This window comes from Centropristis striata, chromosome 2, assembly GCF_030273125.1.
Source record: "Centropristis striata isolate RG_2023a ecotype Rhode Island chromosome 2, C.striata_1.0, whole genome shotgun sequence".
In the NCBI taxonomy this organism is placed as follows: Eukaryota; Metazoa; Chordata; class Actinopteri; order Perciformes; family Serranidae; genus Centropristis; species Centropristis striata.
Window position 1 is genome coordinate 15,207,454 of NC_081518.1, and position 9,467 is coordinate 15,216,920.

The window sequence follows — 9,467 nt, forward strand, 5'->3', positions numbered from 1 at the left end:
GTTTGGAGCACTTTGTGTGGCCTTTTGGAACATGTAGCGGTTAGCAGTGGGCCAATAACTTGGCCCTGAGGAAACTGTTAAACATTTAAAGGATAGTTGCTCAAAGTGCGGCTCACGGGCCAATGGCGCCTCAGAAACTGTTTTTGTGGTCCCCAATCCCCAATTTGAATCTTCCGCTACCCATTTCACTTTCAATAGCTTACATTTAATATACTTATACTGCGTCACACGACACATCATTTTCGACTTGTTACTCATTACAAAAAAAGAAAACCATGTCTGGTTGGGGGCCTTCTGACACATTCCACATGTGTGACTTTTCACACAGAGAGATTTCCCTTCAAAATTGCTCAGGTGGTTTTATTTAAAATGTAAAAAACCTTAGAGAAAAGTCTAACAAACTTAGTTTTTTCTTCTTTTCTACTCCATTCATTATCTTACGGCTCTTCGGATTTATCTGGTGGTTTAAAACATCTCCAACTCGCCCAGTTACAACAATGAAATGCTCATTATTCATTTAAACAAACGTATTGCAGTAATGTCATATTCAGACCAAGAGTGTGTCAGCCACATGGAAGAACTTTCAACAATGAATACTGTTACTTATGATATTTTAAAAGCCTTTTTAATTAAAACATTTAAGATCCTACAGGACTTGTACTTGTTGTTTCTGGTACTTTTACTTTTGTTAAGGATCTGAGTGCTTCTTTTGCTATTTAAGGTCAGTAAATACCTGCAAAAAAAATAAAGTAAAGTACAGTAAATATCTGCAATGTAACAAATAACGTAACTAATTACTTTTCTATAATTTGTGAATTAATTTGTAAAGTATTGTAATGACTATTTTTTATCTAACATATAACTGATTACATATTGTTGTTGCATGCTTTGTATTTGCATGTGTTGTGAAATGTTCTCTGCAATTTAAATTTTCCTCATTTCATCATAAAGTACTGAACTGAAATCCTGCAGTACAAGTGAGTGTGAAAAAAAATAGTAACAGGAGAAGTTTTATATCTTATGACTGGCTTTTTACCTCATTTTTGGAGGGAAAGATTACAAATATGGAAGAACTGTGATTAAGTGACATAAGACAGCTACACAGCATGTTATATTTTCTCTCTTTCTCCCCCTCTCCATTCCTCAATCACTCTCACGGCTTCTCTCTCATGTCCACTGTGCTCTCAGTGATCCTGGCGGCATAGTTTGACCATAAACAGGCATGAGAGAGGGCTGAATTCCTAGAAACACACAAATGCACATGTGGATCCACACACACCCATACAGTGGCAAGAAAATGTATTGAAATGACCTATAGTTTTCTGTATGAATCTGTCATAAAAACCAGATCTGATCTGCATCCAGGTTCCAGGTAGATAAATAAACAAACACTGTAGAATCTATCTCTAGGATTGGTTCACCGGTGGTTGAGCATCACCATGGTACATCGATAAGAATGTAGGAGGGACAACTGATGTTTCCGTTTAAGCCATTTATTGTCACTATGCACACATTGAGAGCAATAGGAGATGGTGAGGCTTGACGGTTATGGTTTTCTATAAATGATAAACAGAAAAACACAAGAATTACAATACAGTTAACCAATATATAACATCACACTTAACAATTAGGTACCTATCAAACTATAAATATTAGTACTCTAACCAGGGGGGTTTGGGGTAGGCCTACCACTGCTGAAATTATAGAGTACTACATAACAAAGAAACATCCATTTAACAATTACATAACATAAGAAATTAAACATTCTAAATTAGGTTATAAGGATTCTTGCATTTCCTGAAGAGCTACAATTAATAAATCATGTGCACTGCGCACTTACACACAATATTTTTTCTGTAGTCTCAAGGCAAACAAACAAGATGATGATTATAGCATTTACCAATCTATACTGGTCAAACATTTAATCACATCCCAATCTACAAATAACCATTAAAGTACATCAACATATGAAAAAGCAGTTAACTCACTTTATCACGCACAACCATAGGTTTTGTATCTGAATCCCAGGGACAGAGGGCCCTCACATGCTGCTTCGTGTTGCTGCCAGCCAGAACAAAGGAAATGGGCGGTACATATACAGTAGAGCATTGATTAGGAGTGAGTGAAGTCAGGTGAGAATGGGTGGATCCATGCCATGAGTGAGGTCAGGTGAGAATGGGTGGATCCATGCCATGAGTGAGGTCAGGTGAGAATGGGTGGATCCATGCCATGAGTGAGGTCAGGTGAGAATGGGTGGATCCATGCCATGAATGTAGGTGGGGGGTTACTGGTTAGTATGGCTCTATTTTACAAACACATTAAGTTTAACATAATAACACACAAACTTGCCACTGTACACACAAAGACACAACAGAATTGACAAATTTTAGTTCACAAGAGTTTGAAATGCAAACTGCACCTGCTAGCAAATAAAAAGTATTACCCAGGCGGTTTCAACTGTTTGAGAAGCTTTAGAGCTAATTTATCTTCTGCTTAACATGTAAGTCATTATATTAAGTGTAAATTACAGTTCACTGCCTGTCAGCTTGAGAAGTAGTTTCTAATGACGCATGATATTGTGTGCAAACCACAGCACGCGCACACACTTTGGCACATCCGTGCCGAACTCCCTGTGTTGCTGCCAAGATGGGCTCCATGCAGCAGCTGTATATTCATGCTTTTAACTGAAGACATGTGTGTTGTGTTACGGTGGACAGGAACCTCACATATTACACTGGGGACCGGCAAACACAGAGATAGATGAAAGTAAGATGGGATAAATATGTAGAGAGGTGGTGTTGGAGGAAAGGAAGTCATCTAGAAGGACATTAATCAAAGTCAAACAGGCAAGTGAAAAGGCTGATATTATAGCTGATCAGAGGAAAAGCCAAATGTGGATAAAAGAGCAAGATGAGAATGGGGATTTTGCAACTACTTCTGCCTTTATAGGCAACAGTGCAGATAATTTCTCTGTGTGTATCTGCATGTACATGTGTTAAGGTTATTCATGTGCGAACCCTTAGGATATACCTTTATGATCAGAAGAGGAACAGGAAAGGAGGAGGCTTCAGTAGAACAGTACAAGTATATTTTTGTTAGGAAATGACATTTTTTATTATGCAGTTTGTACAAGCATGAGATGCTGAGATAGTCCGAGACTGTGCATGTGTGAGTGCGTGTGTGTGCACTCACGTGTTCGTATGTAAGACGTGCTGTTAAGGGCTTGAGGGAGCAGGCGTGGTTGTTTCTGGGCTCTGGTCTGCATGGGTTTCATCTCAGGAAACAGCTTTTGGTTCTCAGATGTGCTGAAAAATCACTCTAATCAATAACAGATCCCACTCTCATCATCATCAATTATTTGTAATATCTTGGAGCAGCAATGGGACCAAGCCATTATTTTACATGTCATAAGCAAGTCTTTACACTCAAGTGCCAAGTAAAGACAGGCGAGTCCAGAGTCAAGTCGCAGATCCTAAAGTTTGAGTTTCGAGTCCTAAACAGTCATAGTGTCACCAAATGTAATGGCATTTGTTAAAACAAGCAGCTGAACTTATAATAAAAAATGTGCATAAATTGCATTTTCATAGCACATAGTCAAGTGTTTGGAGAAAGTATCAAGTATTTCCAAATCAAAAGGCTCAAGTCCAAGTGAATTCCGTCATTGATGTTAAAGTCCAAGTCAATTTGCTTTTTGTCTTAAAGTCTTAAAGTCTTTCAAAATCATTTTTTAAACAGCAGACAAGACTCTCTTATAGGACTAACAGTGTTATTGTTACATTCAGGCTTATTCGACCCATCCATCCATCCTGCCTACCTAAGTGGACTTTGTTGCTCTTTATACTATGTCTGTATATATTGACTTCCTCCTCTGCTCCCATCATAACTACAGCCACCAGAGGTCATGTCAAGCAACTATGCATCTAGTAAGCTTCTTGGTGGGCTAGTCACTTTAAACAGAATGAACAGAATAAAAACATTGACAAGTGCAGCTTTAATGTAATACATGCATATACAATGACCTTTATGTTCTCCTGCTCTTTTAATTTGAACTCTAATCATGCTTAATACATACCAGGTTTTCTTACAGTGGACATGCACACAGTGCCGTTCCCCATTAGTTTCTCTCAAAGTGTAAACAACGGATCATGTGCTGGTTGTCATTCAAAGACGCAGCCTGCCTGCTCTCACGATGTGTTTGGTTCACGGGGATTGTGCGCTGGTCATTGTGGGATGGCGTGTGGGCAGGGTGGGAACATCTGGATCTGAAATGAAGCTTGGACACTAACTGTCAAAAAGCCAACCACAGTCTGCCTGCCAGTAAAACTAGGATGGATATCCTTTAGATCTGCTAGCCCTGGGAAACACAGAAACACAGAAACACACACACACACACACAAGAGAGAATCTAAGGGTAGGCAGAGGGAAATAGAGGGTGTTAACTGTGTTTCACAAGTTTCCTTAATTTCACAGATTTCCTCCAGAGGAACTAAATTTACATTTGAGCCAAAGGACACTTTTGTGCTGTTTCAGTTAGCCTTAGCCTCATATAACCCTCTCCATTGGCTATCAGTCATCATGTGCATGACAAACAGCATAAAGTATGTTGGTCTCCTAGTGTCTGCTTCTTACAGGGGATCATAGATGCCCCAAGAGGCAGTGCCCTCCACCCCTCTAATAACCCCTCGATGCTCTCCAATGACTCAGCTTGGACGACATCAACTCAGTGAGCCTCATCAAAGACAACGATGAGTCCATTGTAAACTAATTTTATACCCTAGTCACCAGAGAGCTGTTCCAAGTCCTAAATCCTCAGCATTTAAAGGAGCAGTGTGTAGGATTAGATAGGATCTGTGTTTTCATTGGCTTTAAATTATCTCTTCATATCTACAAAGGTAGCAAGTATTCTTCCACTAATCTTACCATGTTACACCAGAGACAGTTCAAAAACAAGATGGCTCACTGGAGAGTCGTTGACTGCATCTGTATCTCATGGATTTGGGGATTTTCGCCTTGGGGCGGCAGGTCCTGTGTCTATTCATTATGATGGGAGAAGTGAAAGTGAGCAAAAATGATGATCTATCAAATTTTTGACCCATTTTACATAGGCCATACATTTTACAAACATTCACACTGAGACACTGAAATGTGGTTATCAGATAGACAAATCAGGACAAAATTAACTTTGTTTAACTTTTCTCTGTCTCAGCAACAAACTATCACAAGGTCTAGAAAGACAAAAGCGCTTGTGTCAAATTTTTAACGTCAACTCTGCAAACTAATTTTTGTAATGCTTAATGTTGCTGGAATGTGCAATAGCCTCGTGATAGGACCTGTAATGTCAAGTAAGGTAAATTAACTCAAAAATGTGATGCAAATACTTTTTTGCTGCTTTGATAGAACAGTAAAACTTGCACGGATCTCATTTTCCAGACTGATCCTATGTTTCAGATCAGTAACCTAGTCTGGGTCAGCCTGCCTGAAATATTTTTACACAGTTGGGGTCTGTGCAGTTTTCTGTGGGGATTCAACTCAGTGGGTTAGCGTCAGCCGTCTGATGTGGAACCTCACCACATCTGTGTCATCTCCATTCAAATCTATAAATGTTCGACCAATGTGTTTATGATTAAATTGTTCACAAGAGCACAACGGTCTTCATGTATCCTCTTAACTTTGCTCTAAGAGCCCACCAGATCGATGCATTTAACATTTTCTTAAGGTAGAGTATTCTGCTGGACACTCTATTGACTATTTTTTTCATATCGCAGGGATAAAAAATACTATCACTGTTTTTTTTTCATTATCGTGCAGCGCTAGTGCTCAGTTTGTTAACAATCTGCCACCTCACCACTAGATGCCATTAAATCACACACACTGGTCCTTTAATTAAACATTCAAGTACAAGATACCACCCAAAGAGAAAGTAATCCATGCTTGAAATAGGATTAGTAAAAGTGCTTTTGTTACAATGCAGCTATTACTTGGAGGCTTGTTCATAATTTATAGGGAAACTTGAACTTAAAAATAAAGCACTCACCCTTAAGCACAAGCCCTAAATCCAGCCTGCTAAGATGTTCACTCCCTCAGTTGTTCAGGGGTCGATCTCTCTCAAGTCCACTTGAGTTTTAAGAGTATTGGAACATCACTTAAGGAGAAGTCAACAGGGGGTTCATTAAATTTCTCATAAAATACACCACAAGGCTTTGCACAAGTGAGTATTTGACAATATTTGAGGAATGTCTCACTTTCTGCAATTCTGCAGATATTGGCACTGATATGATTGTATCACTTATATCTCACTTATAAAAAAGCTTATTAAAAAAACCTGTACACTTGCACACCATGAGAAAATGCCGCGTTTTAAAGTACTTCTGTGGCCGGCAGTAAGGCTGCAGCAGTAATTTATTGTACAGCAACTAGTTTAATGGAAGATCTGAGTCTGTGTGTGGATTTGTAGATGTTTGTTTAGGGTGGGCCCTGTCCTGGATCACATATCTCTTTCCTGAGATACAGCATGTGCGGGAGGTTTCTGTCCCTCCGCACAGTGCACACACAACAACATCTATGTCCACACACACTGTCTGTCAGTGAGCAAATTAGTCAACCAGAGTGTGTGGGGCAGTTAATTGTGCATCTGTTTCCGTACAAAGACCTTGAAAATGCCTCCATGAGCTCATTAAGAGAGATCAGGCTTCACAGAGAACTGGGACTACAGCCAGAAGAATATTGTCATGATCCTGCAACACATTTATCATCTATATAAACTCCCCACTGCATGAACCCATCCTCCCATATCAAAGCCACATACCTTCTTTCATCCTCATCTTGTTTTGTTTTCCTCACGCTCCAATTTGTTTTCAACCTCTTACGACTAATGAAGAAAACCACAGTGATTTATAATGCTTGTGTTTTTGTGTTTCCCTCCTTCTATTCTCACAGTCCTTACAAACTTGGGGCGCCTGTTGGGGCCCTCTTGCTTTTCATCTCTTTCTAAGTAGGCCTGCTGTACTTTTCTGCATGCACTGCAGTATAGACAACCTCCCTCATCACTTGTTGGGGTCAGATATGGGACAGAAGCCCTTCAAAGTATGTAATGCCCAAGGACAGGGATGGGCCCAATAAACAGTCTCTTTACTTCTGTTGCCACTGTGCTGCACTGATTAAAACCCGTTGACTGTATACATGAAGTGGATGTAGCATCCGTCTATCTCAGTCTGAAAAGTGAAGCTAATGTGGAAGTGCCTTATATCGGCATTCTTTCTAATGGTCAGCAGGGGGTGACTCGACTGATGACCTGATGAAAAATGTCCAAGCTTAAAACTTGTTTACCTCAGTAAACATTTTCCTCATGAGTTTATGGTCTTAATCACTAGTTGGAAGTCTTCTTCAATCCAGCATGATGTTCATTTTATAAATGATGGTTCCATTTAGAGTAAAATAGACGATGAAGCAGGGTATGCTTAAGGTGTAGCTATCTTGCCCAAGGACAAGAACATGACAATTTTATTGACTGAATATGTTATGAGTGAGTATTGTTACATGCAATCTTTGGACACATAAAACCACCATATTATAGGGGGGAGGGGGGTAAAAACAAACATGAACTCTACTGTCAGAAAGAAAAAAGAAACTTCTATTAAACTTCTATTAATCTTAAGTGACCGTCACAAGATGAGTTACGATGGTTGAGGTGTTGTTTTCAGCTGTGAGGTATTGATGTTGAAGTGCTGCAGGCTACACTGTACATCAGATCATAAACTCTGAGCCAGAGAAGTAATGAGAGTCTTTCCAGATTTTGGTCTCTCCACAGTTGGTGGTTCTCCTCTTTCACTGGCAGCAGCGCCTGTACTGTGTGAGCTTGTCTACCAGGAGCTGACCAGCCACCTGACCACAAGGAGGCAGAACAAAGCAAAGAAAGAATGAATGACCAGTATTGCAGTCAGATGAGCTTTGTAGCCCAAAACCAGGAGAGCATTTACTCAAATTTCAAGCAATTAGTACAGCGTAGTATAGCCTTTGAAAGTTTTTGTTTTGACCTTTAATCGAGCCATGCTGTCCTTAATTGAATTCTTAAATGTAAGATAACTTGAGCCTGTGGTGTCTTACACACGTGGACAAAATTGTTGGTACCCCTCGGTTATTGAAAGAAAAACCCACAATGGTCACAGAAATAACTTGAATCTGACAAAAGTAATAATAACTAAAAATTCTATGAAAATGAACAAATGAAAATCTGACATTGATTTTGAACCGTGGTTCAACAGAATTATTTAAAAAAATAAACTCATTAAACAGGCCTGGACAAAGATGATGGTACCCCTAGAAAAGACTGGAAATAATGTGACCCAAGTGACATGTTAAATCACTTCAGGAGGAAGAAGATGCTCTCACAGCCACTTCAGATCAGGGGGGAGGTGGTGGAGGACTACAAATATAAATCTAACACAGAGGCTGTGTACAAGAAGGGGCTGAGCAGACTCTATTTCCTGAGGAAGCTGAGATCCTTCAATGTGTGCAGCAAGATGTTGGAGATCTTTTACCAGTCTGTTGTTGCCAGCGCCATTTTCTTTGCTGCTGTGTGTTGGGGCAGCAGCATCAGAGCCAGCGACACCAACAGACTTGATAAGATTATCAAGAAGGCTGGCTCTGTACTTGGTCTCAGGCTGGAGACTTTTGGGACTGTGATGGAGAGGAGAACACTGAACAAACTGCTGGCCATCATGGACAATGATCAGCACCCTCTCCATCACACAGTAGAAAGACAGCGGAGCACCTTCTCTCACAGGCTGCTCCAGCTCCGCTGTCAAAGGGACAGATACAAAAAAATCTTTCCTTCCACATGCCATCACTCTGTACAATAACAAATAATAGTCTATCTATCTATCTATCTATCTATTTTGATTTTTTTTCCAGTGACTTCAACGTTTTTACTCATTATTTTTACTATTTTCTGCTTATTTTGACTTTTTTTTGTAATTTAGATTTTTTTTTCATGATTTCAACTTGTTTGTAATTTTGACTTGTTTCTTGTCAATTCAACTTGTATCTTTTGATTTTGACTTTTTTTTTCGTGATTTCAACTTTTTTGGTAATTTTGACTTTTTTCACGTGACTTCAACTTTTTAAATCATTATTTTGAATTTTTTCTCATTATTTTGTCCTTTTTCCATGATCTCCACTTTTTTTCTCATTTTGACCTTTTTTTCCCCATGATTTCAACTTGTTTCTTTTCAATTGGAACTTTTTTCCATGATTTCAACTTTTTTGTTCATTTTGACTTTTTTCTTGTGACTTGAACTTTTTTACTCATTATTTTGAATATTTTCTACTTATTTTGACTTATTTTTTTGCCTTAAATTTTTGTCTTTTCATTTTGAACTTTTTTCCATTTCAACGTTTTTTGTCATTTTGACTTTTTTCCTGATTTCAACTTGTAATTTTTACTTGTTTTCATGATTTCAACTTTTTTT

At 38.9% G+C, this 9,467-nt stretch overlaps 1 long non-coding RNA gene across 1 annotated transcript; it reads right to left on the bottom strand.

Annotated features, from left to right (window-relative positions):
• Positions 1 to 1,477: 1,477 nt before the first annotated feature.
• Positions 1,478 to 2,078, bottom strand: LOC131993543 (uncharacterized). Its single transcript, XR_009396328.1, has 2 exons — positions 1,989 to 2,078; positions 1,478 to 1,556 (listed from the first exon to the last, which is right to left on the bottom strand). It is a non-coding gene; the product is annotated as an uncharacterized LOC131993543 (long non-coding RNA).
• Positions 2,079 to 9,467: the final 7,389 nt, after the last annotated feature.